Raw genomic sequence first — 16257 nt, forward strand, 5'->3', positions numbered from 1 at the left:
CTCTGGCTTCACTTACCAATTCTTTGATCGTTTGCCTGTTTAATCATTCATAACATAAAACCGTAATGATAAAACTAGTAGATGCTTATTATATCAGGCATCATTCAAAGAATTTTATTTGCATTAACTCATTTAACATATTTGAAAGCCCCATGAGCTTGCTATTATTGTTATTTACATTTTATAGATGAGGAAATCAAGGTGTAGCAAGCTTAAGCTTAAGGTTCAAACAGAGCCTAATATGGTTCAGAGTATTAATTAAATTGAAACATGTAAAGCCATGGTAAAAATTTTAGATTTTATGCCTTCATGTTGCTACTTTTAAACCATAGGATCCTAAATTTAGTCCTACTTATCTGACACTCTGTATGCTTAATTACTAGTTTTACTTCCTCTTTCTGTCCCTTAAATAAATATAAATATAACTAAATTTCCTTTGTGTACCTCGTTCAACTTCATACCCCTCCTCTTTATGAATTGTCCACTTTCATGACTTCAGTTGTCTCCATGGTGATGTATCCCCAAATTCTCAACTGAACCCTGCACTCTTTCCCAGCCCCAAACCTGTCTGAATCATTGAACAGAAGACATCTACTTTTCCAAGCTCTCAATTTCAATTGTCAAAAATTTATCTTTGCTCACCAAGCTAACTCATCTAATTGACTTTTACATAATTTTTAGTTAAGGACTCCAACATTATTTTAATTGTCCCGGCTTCAAATATTACAGATGTCTTTACTTATACCTTCAAATTTAATGGTCATATCCATTTAGTTGCAGAATTAAGGGTTTCTCTTCCCAAGTTCAGTTAGTCCCCATGAATTGCTTGTATAGACTGTCATGAAAACTTAAAGTTTTCATCTCTCCAATTTATTGCTCCAACACTGCTGTCAAATGAATATTTATAATGTATAGTTATCATGATATCTCTCTGATGAAAATGGACCTTCAATGACTTGTAACACCAACTCAACAGGCTCTGCATTCCTACTTCCAACTCTTTTCTTGGTTCACCTTCTTTTTTTCCCACAAACTTATCTTTAGAGGACAAAATCAACATATCCTTTAATGATTCTTTGAAATTACATTTCCTTATGGATTTATTGTTTTCTCTCTTATAATGAGTTGTACTCTTGTCTCTTCTATTTCTACACTTTGGAAACTCTTTGAGGGAAGAAGCTCTGACTAATCTACCTTTGACCCTCTGCAGTACATAGCCTAGCATTGGGAATGTATTTTGTAGCTGCTAGACAAACTTTGTCATATTACTGAAATAGTGAATCAGAACACCAGTGATACCGTTCTGGTGTAATTTTTGACATACATTACAAAGACTCCATGAATGACTTCCCTGTTCTCTTGAAAAATACCTTCTTTTTAAAAAAAAATCGTAAGTGTGGCTGTTTTAAAGCAGAATAAAGTGCTCCCTGGAACTGAGTCTTATTTCAGTGCTAGATTTGTGCAGGCATTGATGGTAAGCTTTAGGTTTGGTGTTTGCATTAGGACTGCTTTTATCTCTATTTCTGGGATTTCTCTCAAATTGAGTGTTCTCTCCAGGAACTCACACTTAAAGCTTCATTAAAAATATCCATTAATTTGTCTTAATCTCTTTTTGTTGCCATGACAAAGTACCTGACTGGGTAATTTATAAAGAACAGAGATTTACTGTACATTTCTGGAGACTGAGAAGTCTAAGATCAGGGTGCCAGCCTTTGGTGTTCTTGTGAGGGACTTCTTGCTTTGTTCTCATATGATGGAAGGCAGAAAAACAGAAAAGGATGAACACTGTGTCTTCACCTGGTGGAACAGTAGACGAGCAAAAGTGCCTTAGCTAGTTCCCTCAAGCCCTTTTATAGCACACTAATCCATTCATGAGGCAGAGCCTTTATGTGTTCACTTCCCAAAAGGCCCCACCTCTTAATACTACTGCAATGGGTAATAAGTTTCAACATGAATTTTGGAACGGACACCTTCAAACCATAGCAGTCATCTACAAGGTTCATTTTATTATTTACTAAGGGTTCAGAGTTTGCTGTGTTTCTTTAGCTCTCATTTGAAACACCTGTTTCTAGATCCATCAAGCTTCTCTGTTTTCCCACATGTATTCGTAACACTTATTGCTCAGCTGGATGAAGAAATAAGAAATAAAACTCTGAAAGCTCTGCTTATTTTAGAACTCTGACAGCTGCATTATGGAAGAGTAATAACTAGTAATATTATAGAGCAGAGTCATCCAAGGAGTTTTCAGTGCACACCGTGTCATCAGCAATACATATGTATGCAGGTTGCTTAACTTTTTAAAAAACTGGCTATACCTGCAGTTGACAGGGTAAATGTTTGGTGTTTGAACATTTGTACTGTGTGTGAGGTTCTAGTAATATAACTGTTTAGTATTCTTTCTTAATATATTTACTGTATCATGTGATAATGGTGGAATTGAACTTAAACAACTTAAACAATATGATGTAACAAGTGAACCTGAGATTCAGTCCATCCCTGGTTATGATCTTGGCTCTTCCACTTAATAACTAAGCAACTTCATTCAAGCAACCTATGCCTCAGTTTCCTCTTCTGCTAAATAAGGATAAGAGTTTTCTCTTCACAGAGTTATCATAAAGAGGAAAAAAGCATTTGGAAAGTAGTTATCATGAAACCTGTTATAGTTTATCAATAAATGGTAATTTATTTACTTGTATTGCTGTTTTTAATGCTTTTGTTATAATATACTTTAATAATAATTACTAATTTTATTTCCAGAAATACTTGTGAGTTATTATGTACTAATATTTCAAGTCTTTATTTTTTTAATTCTATCACAACACCTACAACATTTGCTTTTTAAGAAATCTTACCTGTTACTTGTCTTTCCCGCTCCCTCAAAGAAATGGTTCAATATTCATAAATTATAGAATCCCATAATCTAGCAACATACCTAGGTGCTCCATAACGTGTGGTGAATAAATAAAAAATAGATCCAATCTTGTAGCCAACTAGTAGTTGCAACAGGAAAGTGGTTAAACCCCAGGTATTTTAATAATTTATGGATGATACCAGGGTTCTCAGAGAAACAGAACCATTTGAAAAAATATATATGAAATTGGCTTACTGGCTCACGTGATGATGGAAATTGAGAATACCCACAATCTTTTGACCGCAAGATGAAGATAACTCAGGAGAGCCGAGAGTAGTTGGTGTAGTTTCATTCCAAATCTGAAGGCTTGAGTTCTAAGAGAGCTATTGGTATATGTTCCAGTGTTTATGAGAAGACTGGTGTCCTGGTTTGAAAGCAGGCAGGCAGAGCGAGCAAATTCTCACCCAAACTTCATTTTTATTCTATTTAGGCCTGCAGTGGACTGGGTAAGGACCACCCAGACTGAGGAGGGCCATATGCTTTACCCAATCCGTCGATTCATATGTTAATCTTAGTCAGAAACACCCTCACAGACATTCTCAGAATAATGTTTAATCAAATATCTGGGCACCCCGTGGCCTAGTCAAATTGAAATATAAAATCAACCAGCTCATCTGGTTAGGTCCATTTCCTGCTATCCCATTTGCTGTTGTTTTTTGTTGTTGTTGTTGTTGCTTGTTTAAAGTCTCCTGTGAATTATATCTACAGGCCTCGTCAGCTGTATTTGGGATAACTGGGATATTTGGGTTGTGTCTATACCCGTATTTGCAGAATATTGAATCTTGTAACTATTTTTAACCTTGAAACATCTGAATCACTTCTTTATGGCTGAGTTTTACATATTCTGTTCTCATTTTACAATTCTTGGACGAGAGACACAAAGTTAAAATCAATGGACTACATTTCAAATTCAATTTTATCTCATGTTTTATCTCCAGCAGAAATCAATTTGATTGGTGTTTCAGCGATGAGTTCAATATTATTATTAAAAAATAACCATACTTTTCAATTCAGAGTGAGACATTTTCTCCATCTCAGATAAACTGTGATCTCTATAAAATAAGTCAAAAGATGACTAGGAACTTTTCTAGTTCTTTAAATCTTTGCAGCAACAATGTGTGTAGAATTTGAGCTATCACATTTATATACACTTTTGCACACATACACACACTAAGCGCAACAGGAGCAAAACAAAACCTATTAAAACAAAAGAAATAACTTTTGATATTGGATCCTAATTCATTTATTTGGATCTGGGGTTTGGGGACTCCTGGTTATATGTCTAGAGTTTAATCCTGTTGGTATATCTTATCTTTCCTTTATGTCTACAATACAAACATTTTAATCTTTCTGAATGGTTGAATCACGGTAAAAAATATTTACATCTTGCTTACTTAATAATGACAGTTAAAGGCTAACAATGCTTAAATTAAATTAAATTGGGCTCATGTATATTTATACGTGGAACTGAGATGACTTCTACAGGGTACTGGAAAGCTTTGGGCTAGTTTAGTTCGCAATTAGAGTTTACACTTTTTAAGTCCTACCTTTATTTTTTGCTCTTGCTACTTTTTGTAATATACAGTCAGTCTTACACACACACACACAAATTTCACATGCTTGATCCTTAAAAAAAAACTTTGTGTTCTCTATTTCAAAGTGAAATTTTTTTCTTTCTTTAATGCCATGTGTTTAAAAGAGTAAATCTGTAAAATTCTACATAAAGTGAATAAAAACTTGAAAAATAGCACAGTTTTTATTAAACAAGCTTTGTATGAGCGGTTTTCTGGAACTAACCTTTGCTATTAAACATCAATACTAATGTTCTGACATGCCTAGCTTTTAGATTGTAATAGATTCATCAAATATTTGGCATGCCGAAGAAAATACATAATTCAATTTCCCTTTCAAAACAGACTTTTTGAGCCATCACAAGACACAGCAATATTGTGACTATATTAAAAGCTCTGTGTTGGTGGTAAATTACTTTGAAGCACTGATTGTGTTGTGATGCCAATTGCATTTTCCAAATCTGCCTGATGTATATGAGAGAAGATCATTATATTTCTGCTCCATGGCCCATGGAAATCCTGCAGTGCTTTCTGAATATGCAGTCTATTCCACAAACACTCATCCCCACACGACTGCCCCACTCCATTAATGGCCTACTGGGATATTTAGCCAAGACTGTGTTGCACAGTAGAGCTATAAGCTATTAATCAAACTTATACTTCATACTAAGAGAAACTCAGATATATCTAAAGCTCTAATCTGTTAATATTTCTTCCCAACTTTAGATTTTTTCCTTAAACTTTATTAGAAGAAAAAGCTCAAAAGATTAATATTACATATTGAAAATAATACATGTGGTTTATATGAAGAATTATAAACTCGGTAAATGAACACCCAATTGTGTAGGCACCCCACATGTCAGATAATTCATGCCCTGAAGCAGAAATATTCTTGGAGATAAATTCACATCGCACGTGCATCTCATTATGGCTCACTTCACGATAGAGGTGATATGCTGTAATGTCTCAAATAAGTGGCTGGTGGAAAAGAATATGCCAAAGTTGGTCAAATTTTTAGCTTTAGTAATTTTTCCCACTTGTTAAAGTTTACTTTCTGCTTTGAATCTCTCTCTCTGCACATATACATCCTCATTATTGTCTTATCATGGGTCTTGATTAAGAGAAGAAAGCCCAGTGTTATTACTGAATAAAATAAATTTTTAGAAAATCATCAGATTCAGTAGATAAGTATGTTAAATATATTCCAGACCTTAAGACAATTTAGTATTTTAACATTTTATTGATGTTTCTGCTTACTGTGTTTATTAAAGTTGAAATATTTCTCTACTGCTTTATTTATATGTGACATTCTACTTGTTCAAGCAATAAATAAGAGCCCAGTAAATTTACAAAATAATAGTTTTAAATTGTAGAATAAAAAAAATCAGCCCAGTTGCATTTATATTTTCTATCCCTAGCAAACCAAAAGAAAATCTACAGAGAGGTAAGTCATCTTTAGAAAACAGATAATTTTTATATAGTCTACTACTCTTTTCTATTGAACTATTTTCTAAAAACTAATGCCAAAATATGGGAATTTTTTTGTTGTGTAATTAGTTCAAAACAATTTCAAACTCTAAATGGGAAAGTGTATTATTTATCTGCTGTTTCATAACAAATTATTCCAAAACTTAACAACACAGGATAAAAAACATTTATTATTTCACTTGGTTTCTGAAAATTGGTGATTTTGCCGGGTGGTTCTGGTTCATCTCTTACGAGATTGCAGTCAAGCTACTGGGCAAGGATGCAGTCACCTAATGACTCATCATGGGATACAGAGTGTGCTTCCAAGAAAACCCACTCACATGACTGTTGGCTGAAGGCTTTGGTCATTTTCGCTTGGTCCTTGCCATGGAGTTGTTCATGACCTGGTGATTATATTCTGACAGAGTGATCCAAGAAAGACAGTGAGAGGAGAAAAAAAAGAAAAAAAAAAAAAAAAAAAAAAAAAGAAAGGCAAAGTACAGTGTCTTTGATGACATATTCTTAGAAGTGACATAAAATCACTTGGACCATATTCTATTGGTCACTTAAACCAATCTTGATATAATGCAGGAGAGGCTTCATGAGGGTAAAAATATTAGAAGACTGGGATCATTGGAGGCCATCTTGGAAGCTGGTAGTTCTAACTGGGGAAAATTCGATACCATAAAATAACATTTAAAGCAACTTTAATCATATGTGGTGTGCAAGTTCACTTTTAAGACATATTTATTCTTTTAAATGATGTTTTAGTGGCTGATGTGGTGATTCTACCACTTTGAGTCTGATCTCAGACTGTAGATTTTAGCATTTGCCTCGTTTGAAAGATTCATTTATGATCATACGTTAAGTAGTTTAATGATGGTGCAGATACTGTGTGCAGTGTATTGTGAGAGACAGGAAAGAAAGATTCCACCAGTTCTATTAAACAGAAGGGGAAAGTGCAGCAAAAGATACAGGTCTCTATCCCAACATCACAAAGCAACTAAAAATTCTTTCAGATCCTGATGAGACCTTACTAATGTATAATAATCAAGAAAAACTTCAACTTTCCATGCTGCCAGGTCACTGATATGCCATTACATACTTCCATAGTCACTGAAAAACCGTTCAGGCTCCCGGGCATTTGTTTTATTTTTCACACTCTAACAACACTTCAGGAACATAAATTGCTTTATGTTCTCTTGTTGACAAGAAAAGAATTCCCTTAGATAAACTGATGATTCTCAGGCATGTCTTGATTTTTCTTTTCTTTTTTTTTTTTTTTGAGACAGAGTTTTGTTCTGTTGCCCCAGGCTGGAGTGCGGTGGCACGATCTCAGCTCACCGCAAGCTCCGCCTCCTGGGTTCCCACCATTCTCCTGCCTCAGCCTCCCGAGTAGCTGGGACTACAGGCACCCGCCACCACGCCCGGCTAACTTTTTGTGTTTTTAGGAGAGACAGGGTTTCACTGTGTTAGTCAGGATGGTCTCCGATCTCCTGATCTCGTGATCCGACCGCCTTGGCCTCCCAAAGTGTTGGAATTACAGCCCTGAGCCACTGTGCCTGGCCAGATTTTTCTTTCTTAAATTTATCATATAAAGCTTTCTTAATCACTGAAGAGAGCAATGATATTGTCAGTTGTTTGCTGAGTGGTTTTTGGTCCAAGATCCCATTTTTAAAAGCAGAAATAGTGTTAAAAACAAATTTAGATACATGTAATTGAACAAGTAATACAAAATTTTCAGATAAAAATTTAAAGCTTATATAGGTTAATAAAAAGTTTAAAATAGGTGACACTCCAATTCTACTGTGGAGATAACTATAGAAAACTGACTTAAAACTTTTGAGTATACTCATTTATGTGGATAAAAGCTCTAAAATTATATTCAAAAAATTCTTCATATTACTTATTTTGTAGATATGCCAAAATTCAGTGAACAAATCCCAAATTGTTAGAAATTTAGACATATTAGACATAAAAATATGTTCACTTCTAGAAGTAGAAATAAATATTCTAGAATATAAATATATTTCTTATGAATTTCTTAAATATTTTCATCTAGTAAATTCTTAGAAATGTAATTGATAAATCAAAGGTCATTTGCCAAATTACTTTCCAGAATCTCTATAATTTGCATTCCTACCAACTCTGCATCTTATCAACATTTAATTTTTTTATCCAAAGACACATGACACTTTTTTTTAATTTCCAGTCTTCTGATAAATAGTAAAATTAAACTTTAAAAATGTTTTATGTTTGTATTTTATAATTTTAATTTTATAAATTATTTGCTCATAATATTTATCCTTCTTTCTTATTTATTGTTCTTAGTAACAAATAACTTGATTAATCAAGTTCATTAATCATAATGCATGCTCTCATCATTGGTTCATTGGTTCGTTTGTGTTTCTGTTAATTTATATATATATTTTATATATTTAAGCATGTGTGTAATATTTTTAATAATATAATCAACCCCCAGGTGCCCACCATGCAACTCAATAACTGAAGTGAATCCAGAACTTTATTTTTCTTCCTTTTGAGAAAGAATTTTTTGTTTTTCTTTTGAGACAGGTCACCCAGCCTGGAGTGCAGTGGTGTCATCATGGCTCACTGTAGCCTCAACCTCCTGGACTAAAGCAATACTCCCACCTCCGCCTCCCAAGTAGCTGGGAATACAGGTATGTTCCACCATGCCTGGCTAATTTTTTTTTTTTTTAACATTTTTTGTAGAGACTAGGTCTCACTGTGTTGCCTAGGCTGGTCTCAAGTCCTAGGACTCAAGCAATCCTTTCATTTTGGCCTCCCAAAGTGCTGGGATTATAGGTTTGAGCCCCCATTCCATTTTGTTATACACATTTCCTCCATCCTAAGAGTTAAACACTATCTTCATCTTAAATTTATCATCCTATTGCCTTTTAAAAATATACGTAGATTTGTATTGCATATAAATATATGCCTAAACAACATAGTGTTGACTTGTCCTTGTTATTAGAACTTTAGAAAAAGAATATCACCCTGTATGGTCTTCCAAGAATTCCTTTTTTTTTTCAAGCAACATGGTAAGTAATCAATGTTCAATACTGCATAACATTTTATTGTGTAAATATACCACACTATTATTATGTCTCTTGTCTATGCGCATTTAGGTGATTTCCAGCTTGGGGCTATTATAATCAGTTCTTATATGAATATTTTTATGTATGTATTGTGCAGAGATATTCTGGAGTATAGATCTAAGAGTAATATACCTGTCCAACTCTCTAAGAAAGTGCTAAATTGTTTTCTAAAAGTGGTATAGCAATTTCCACTGCTAGCTGTATAAAAGGTTCACATCTTCTCCAATTTCATATTGCCACATTCTTTGTTATTTCCCAGTCAAATGGATGGAGAAAAGTGTCTATTGTGGTCTTCATTTGCTTTTTATTTGTGTTATTGGCCGTATATATTTTCTTTTTTTTTTTTTTTTTGAGACGGAGTCTCGCTCTATCGCCCAGGCTGGAGTGCAGTGGCCGGATCTCAGCTCACTGCAAGCTCCACCTCCCGGGTTTATGCCATTCTCCTGCCTTAGCCTCCCAAGTAGCTGGGACCACAGACGCCCGCCACCTTGCCCGGCTAGTTTTTTGTATTTTTTAGTAGAGATGGGGTTTCACCATGTTAGCCAGGATGGCCTAGATCTCCTGACCTCGTGATCCACCCGTCTCGGCCTCCCAAAGTGCTGGGATTACAGGCTTGAGCCACCGCGCCTGGCCGGCCATATATATTTTCTTTTCTATGAAATGCCTGTTCATATCTTTTAACCAGTTTCCTTTGGGTTGTTTATCTTATCCTTGATGATATAAAAATAATTCTACATTTATGGTTTATATGTATAGCAATTATTTTCTCCAAGTTTAAGGATTCTCTTTTTAATTTAAAAAAAGATCTATTTTTAATTGACAAATAAAAATGGCATATACTTATGGTGCACAACATAATGCCTTCATATATGTATATATTTTGGATCGGCTAACTCAAGTTAATTAACATATCTAATACTCCATATACTTATCTTTTTTTCATGGTGAGAACACTTAAAATCGATAGTCCCAGCAATTTTCAATTATATAATACCTTCCTATTAACTATAATAATCATCTTGTACAAAGATCTCTTGAACTTATTCTGCCTGAAATTTTGTATCCTTTTCCCAACACCTCCCTGATCCCCATTCCTGGCCCATGGTAACCACTATTCTATACCCTGCTTCTATGAGTCTGAATTTTTTAGATTGCACATATAAGTGAGATCATGCGGTATTTGTCTTTCTGTGCCAGTTTTATTTTACTTTTCATAATGATGTCTTCTAGGTTCATCCATTTTTCAAATGACAGAATTTCCTTCTTTTTTATGGCTGAATAGCCTTCCATTTTATATATATGTATATATATATATACATACATGTGTGTATATATATATATACATACACACACACACACACACACCTTATTTTCTTCATTCACTTATTCATTAATGGACACTGAAGTTGATTCCATAGCTTAGATATTGTGAATAATGCTGTAGTAACATGGGGTACAGATATCTCTCTGACATACTGATTTCACTTCATTAGATTTATACCCAGTATTAGAATTCATGTAGTATATGATAGTTCTATTACTAATGTTTTGAGGAAACTTCATACTGTTTTTCATAATGTCTGTACCAGTTTTCATTCCCACCAGCAATACATAAGGATTCCCTTTCTTCACATCCTTGCTAACACTTATCTTTAGTCTTTTGCATACTAGTCATTCTAAGACTTGTGAGGTGATATGTCATGCTTTTGGTTTGCTTTTCCATGATAATTAGTGATGTTGAACTTTTTATACACCTGGTGACCATTTGTATATCTTTTGAAAAATGTCTGTTCCAGTTCTTCGCTTTTTTAAAAACTGGATTTTTTAATATTGAATTATTTGAGTCCCTTATCTATTTTGGATATTAACACCTTATCAAATGTATAATTAGAAAATATTTTCTCCTATTCTGTAGGTTGTCTGTTTACCTTCCTGGCTGGCTGTTTCCTTTGTGCGGAAGCTTTTTAGTTTGATGCAATCCTACTTGTCTGTCTTTACTTTTGTTGCCTGTGCTTTTGGGGTCATAGCCCCCAAAATCATTGTTTGCTGGGTCCAGTCTGCAGACCCTGACCCAGTGACTGATGAAAGACGTACAATGACACAGATATTTTGCTTGTCAGCACAGCTAAGGGGCTCTGCTGCCTGAGTCCACAGCATCAGCCTCAATAAGCCAGCGAAGTTCGCATTTATTTAGTGCAGATTAAATGACAAGTAAACACCACTAGAGGGTAATTAACATTGCTGAACTCCTGAGTAGAGAGCAGTCATGCGCCCACAGATGATCAAAGCTCGGTCTTAGGGCAACATGAGTCAACAAGCTATGTAGATAAACTCCTCTATAATCCTATGCATCTATGCCCTAAGCTTTTAAGAGAATTCAGCTGCCTTCAGTCAAATCTTTTACTGAAGCTAGGCAAACCTCCCAGCCTTCCAAGGTTTGTGTTCTTTTCCTATAACTTTATCTTTACAATTTCTCCCACCACCCTGACTGATCCCCTATGATTGCTCAATGTCAAAAAACATTTTCTGTATGTTTTCTTCTATTAGTTTTACAGTTTCAGCTTTTACATTTAAGTCTTTTATCTATTTTGAGTTAGTTTTTGTGTATGTTGTGAGATAAGGCTCCAGTTTTATGTCTCTGCATATAGATATCTGGTTTCCCTAACACCATTTATTGAAGAGATTATACTTTCCTCATTGTGTATTCTTGGCACATTTGCTGACAATCAAGTGACTGTAGGTGTGTGAATTTATTTCTGGGCTTCACTTTCTTTAATATATTTCTTAATGAAGTTAAGTTCTTAATTAAAAAATAGTTCAATGTATTAATCTTTTGGTTATGGTTGACACATTTGTGTCTTATTGAAGAAATCCTTTTCTACTCTCAGATAAAAGTATCTTCAGCTGTATTTTGTTTTCCGTATTTTAAAGTTCTGTGCTCCAGTGTCTGGTGCTCTTCTGGAAGACTTGAAGCAACCCTGCTCTTTCCAGGATGCCCATTTTTTCAGTTCCCTGCCCTGAGGCTCACCTTTTTTGACCTCTAGCACTTGCTCTTGGGCATGGCTGCTTTGCCTCCCTCTAACAGAATCCCAGGCCTCACATTGCTTTTGGCTCAGTTTAGTTGTTTGTTATGATGTCAGAGGTTCCCCCAGAGACTTCTCCTTTTTGTGAGACAAGTGATGCCTCAAAGTGTGAGGCATAACCTGGGTGTAGGAGTTGGCAAGTGAGAGTCCTCCTCAGGATTTTTAGCCACTCATCTGAAAGTAAAAGACCATTCGGCATATTTCTTTATCTTGATGATTTGTAAGTACTCTTGAATTTATTAAGATTCTTAACCTTCATCTTGTAATATCATATCTCATTTTAAAAAATGCTATTGGCTTTCAGATTTAATATCACTGTACAACACTTTTACATTTGAATGTGTCATCCAGGAAGCTTTCCTTTATGATTTGTCTTTCCTTTTAGTTCTCAGAAGCCTTTGTCTATACTAATATAATGTATATTGTTAAATATATTTCACTCATATCTATATAGATTAATTTTCATATTTAGATCATTTATACTTCACATATTTGTCTCAGTGTAATGAAAGAGGGGAGGCCTATCTTCTTTTATTTTTGGTAAAGGGTGCAGATTGATTTTCAAATATGTAAATATGAAAAGAAAATCCTCTACTTAGAAATGCTCTCTTCATAATATGTTACAGAGGATGTGTTTTAGATTTCTATTCTGTTCTCTGAGGCTTGTTTATTCTGTCATCAGTATAATAACCTCCTTATCTGGCATGATGTCTTCTCTAATTGTTCCATTCTTTAAATTTTTTTCAGGCTTGATTTATATTTTTATCTTTTCAAGGAACTTTAAAATTACTTTGTCAAGTCCTGGAAATTCCACTGCAATCTTAATTCAAATAACAATACATTTATAGGTTGATTTAAAAGAAAATGGATAGCTTTACAACCTTGGACATTCCTGTCCAAGAACATAGTATGTCTCTTCATTAATTCACACTTTGTTTTATGTCTCTCAGTCACATTTTTCTCATAAAGTTTCTCCAAATGTCTTGTAAGATTCATTCCTAGATGTTTCACAATTATGCTAATGTCTTAAACCTTTCATCAGTTATTCAGTAATACATGAGTTCATGGTCATTATAAATCATTAAACAATGGAAACATATGAAACAGAAAGTGGAACTCTCTTTGAACTACTCTACACAAATAATTATTGATAACATTCTTTGCATATTTTCAGACCTCTATGCACACACACATACATATGTGTGTGCATTTGGGTATTTTCTAAATTTTTGTTATTGTTTTTAACAAGAATGGGATTATACCTTATTTATTTTTGATTTTTTTTTGTTAACCTGAGAATATACCTTGGAGATATTTTTATAACAATTTATCCATCTTTACTACATTTCTTAAATCACTGCACACATTTCTGATATATGGATATATCATAATTTATTAAACTACTCATATTTAGTGCCATATGAGTTGTTTCTTTCTTTAATTTTCAGACAACAGCAAAAATAAACAACTAAATCCAAGTAAATTTCTGCTCATCTGCAGCTGTTTTCTTTCTTTTTGTTGTGATTGTTGTTTTTTAATAGAGATGGGGGTCTTACTCTGTCACCTGGGTGGAATGCAGTGGCCCAATTATAACTCACTGAGTCCTCAAACTATTGGGCTCAAAAGATCCTCTTGTCTCAGCTTCCAGAATAGCTGGGATTAAGAGTGTGTGCCACCGCACACAGCTTGCAAATTTTTTTCTAAAGTAAACTATTAGATATAGTATGAAATTGATAGTTATAGCTAAAAATTATTACTTATATTGTAATCTCACCAACAGAATTTTGGCACCATTACTAACACTAGACTTAGAACAAACATGACAATTTATTGTTTTATTTTCTATTTACTAATTATTAATGAGGTTGAGCATTTTTATATATTTTTAACCATACACATATTTTTCTCTTGCAATCTCTTTATGTGCATTACCATTCTTTACTAATAAATTGGTTTATTTCTTGTTTATTTTTAGAAACTCTTTATATATTATACATACAAATTTTCTCCCAATTAAATGGGAAATAAATATTTTCTTCCATACTTATGCCTATGTTTATGGTAACTTCCATTTCACAGAAGCTTCCAAATGTATATTGTAAAATATATATTCATAAGAGAGAGTAGTACATAGTTTATTTTATTGTGTTCCTATAGTGTCAGTTTTTGTGGCAGGAATTTTAGCGCCTTCTCAAAAACAAGCATTCTTCAACTATCTTTTTGCATGTCATTTGTCTCTCCCATTTGTGTTGTACAGTCTTCATATTCCATGATGTGGGGAGAAAGGGCAGGATTTCTCTTTTCTTATATTTCAGGGACATATGTCATCACTTGTAGCATTTCAGAAAATGTTAAGAAGGAGGCTTCCACTTTGTCTTTCCACCCCAGCCACTTAAGTGAAGGTGGTTGTGTGCTTTACCTGAAAGCCTTTACCTATTCAATCAATAGAGTTTTGCTGTGGTTTAGGAACTGTTTCTTTATGCTGGAATAAGCCACACTGCTTTTGAAAAGCTTGATTAGAATAAAAAGGAATCATTACCTTAGAATTTCAGTTTATTGTTACTTACGCTTGTTCTTCTATCTCTATTAATAAACACCTCCTGGTTTAATGGTTGCCTTCCTGCAGTTGGAGTTTTTGTGGTGCTTTAATAGAATGTCCTTTATTTACTCCACTCATCTTACACTGCTTTCTTCAGAAAAGAAAGTTGTTGTTGTTATTCGTTTTAATGATATCTTCCTTTGGTCTTATGTTATTTGCATTATTTGAAATTTGTGGTTATATTAAGTAGCTTACCTCAGTTTCGCTGCTGATGATTTTATGATTTTTTACCTCTATTTTCTTGTTTACTTTTTAAAACCATTTTCTCTGAACAGTTCGGAAGATAAATATTTCAGTTGCGTTTCTCTTAGTTTAATTAAATTTACTTTCTTTATTTGCTGCTTGTGCATTCATAATTTTTGCTCCACAAACTAGTATTGCCAGGTACTTGATCTCTGTATCAGTCAAGGTGCTAAATAAACCAGAAACTAGGTTAAATAGAAAAACATAAGTTGCCAGCAAAGAATATATTTGTAACAGCATGTAGATTAAAAATAATAACCATAAATAAATCTTTAAGATAGTTGAAGTTGGAAAAACTAAAATTCTGCAGAAACTTTCTGCTACCTGGGATACTTTTATTCTGATTTTCAGCTCATTGAACTGCAAGAAAATTTTTTTTCTCCAAACATTACCCTTTGTTGTTGAAACAGAGCCATACTTTGTTACTGTCATCAGCAAGCTTGGTAAGTCAAGGACTTGCCCTTCACAAAAAGGACTTTGTGTAGTTTGAGCTTTCTTGTTTTTAATAAGCTGACTTATTACTTATTGTAATATACGCTTATGCATATATTTGAAGCTTTATTTTAATTGCATATGATGTGGCAACTTTGTTAGGATTAGACTGTCTTAATTAGTGCCTATTAAATAGATACCAATTTAATCTCTCCATCAAATAAAAATGTTATTTCACACTGACCAGTATTTATCAAAGACAAATTTATCATAATTGGTACAGGAGATGCAAAAGGCATGGATCTTATTCAAGGGAGTTTATAGTCAGGCTAGCAAGAAATATGTAAGGCAGTGTTTAAATAACAACATATATAACAAAATGTATATCAATGATGGCTCAATGCTGGCTTTTGTAAGGAATCTCCAGTTTTGAATCCAGGTGTTCCTTCTTTCAAGATTAATATAAACAATATAGAATGGAGTATTCAGTAGACATTGGCTCAGTGTTTGAAAATAAACTTCTTTATATCATGGCTAAGGCAATTAAATTTCATTTCCTGGGCAATGGTTTCTGTTTAATTTTTTTCCTTTTCTGATACTTTTTTTGTTTGTTTTCACTACTGGCAAAAATAAGTTTTTAACTCTTTATGGTCTCTTAGAATAGTGGTTGTTAATCTTTTTGAAGTCAAAGACCTCTTTGAAAATCTGATGCACACTTTTACACTTTTCCTCAGAAAAATGCCTATGTACATACACATTTTCAACACATCCAGTTTTGCATACAGTTTTAGGATATTCATGGAAACCTAGCTATAGTTACTCAGGCTTCCAC

At 33.8% G+C, this 16257-nt stretch overlaps 1 long non-coding RNA gene across 2 annotated transcripts in view; it reads left to right on the top strand.

Moving 5' to 3' along the window:
• Positions 1-16257, top strand: part of LOC126961162 (uncharacterized) — a 716366-nt gene that overhangs the window by 535146 nt on the left and 164963 nt on the right. For both annotated transcript variants that reach the window (XR_007728206.1, XR_007728207.1), the window contains exon 6: positions 8524-8630. This is a non-coding gene — a long non-coding RNA (uncharacterized LOC126961162). The remainder of the gene's footprint in view (positions 1-8523; positions 8631-16257) is intronic.

The sequence above is a fragment of the Macaca thibetana genome, chromosome 8 (assembly GCF_024542745.1).
Source record: "Macaca thibetana thibetana isolate TM-01 chromosome 8, ASM2454274v1, whole genome shotgun sequence".
Lineage (NCBI taxonomy): Eukaryota > Metazoa > Chordata > Mammalia > Primates > Cercopithecidae > Macaca > Macaca thibetana.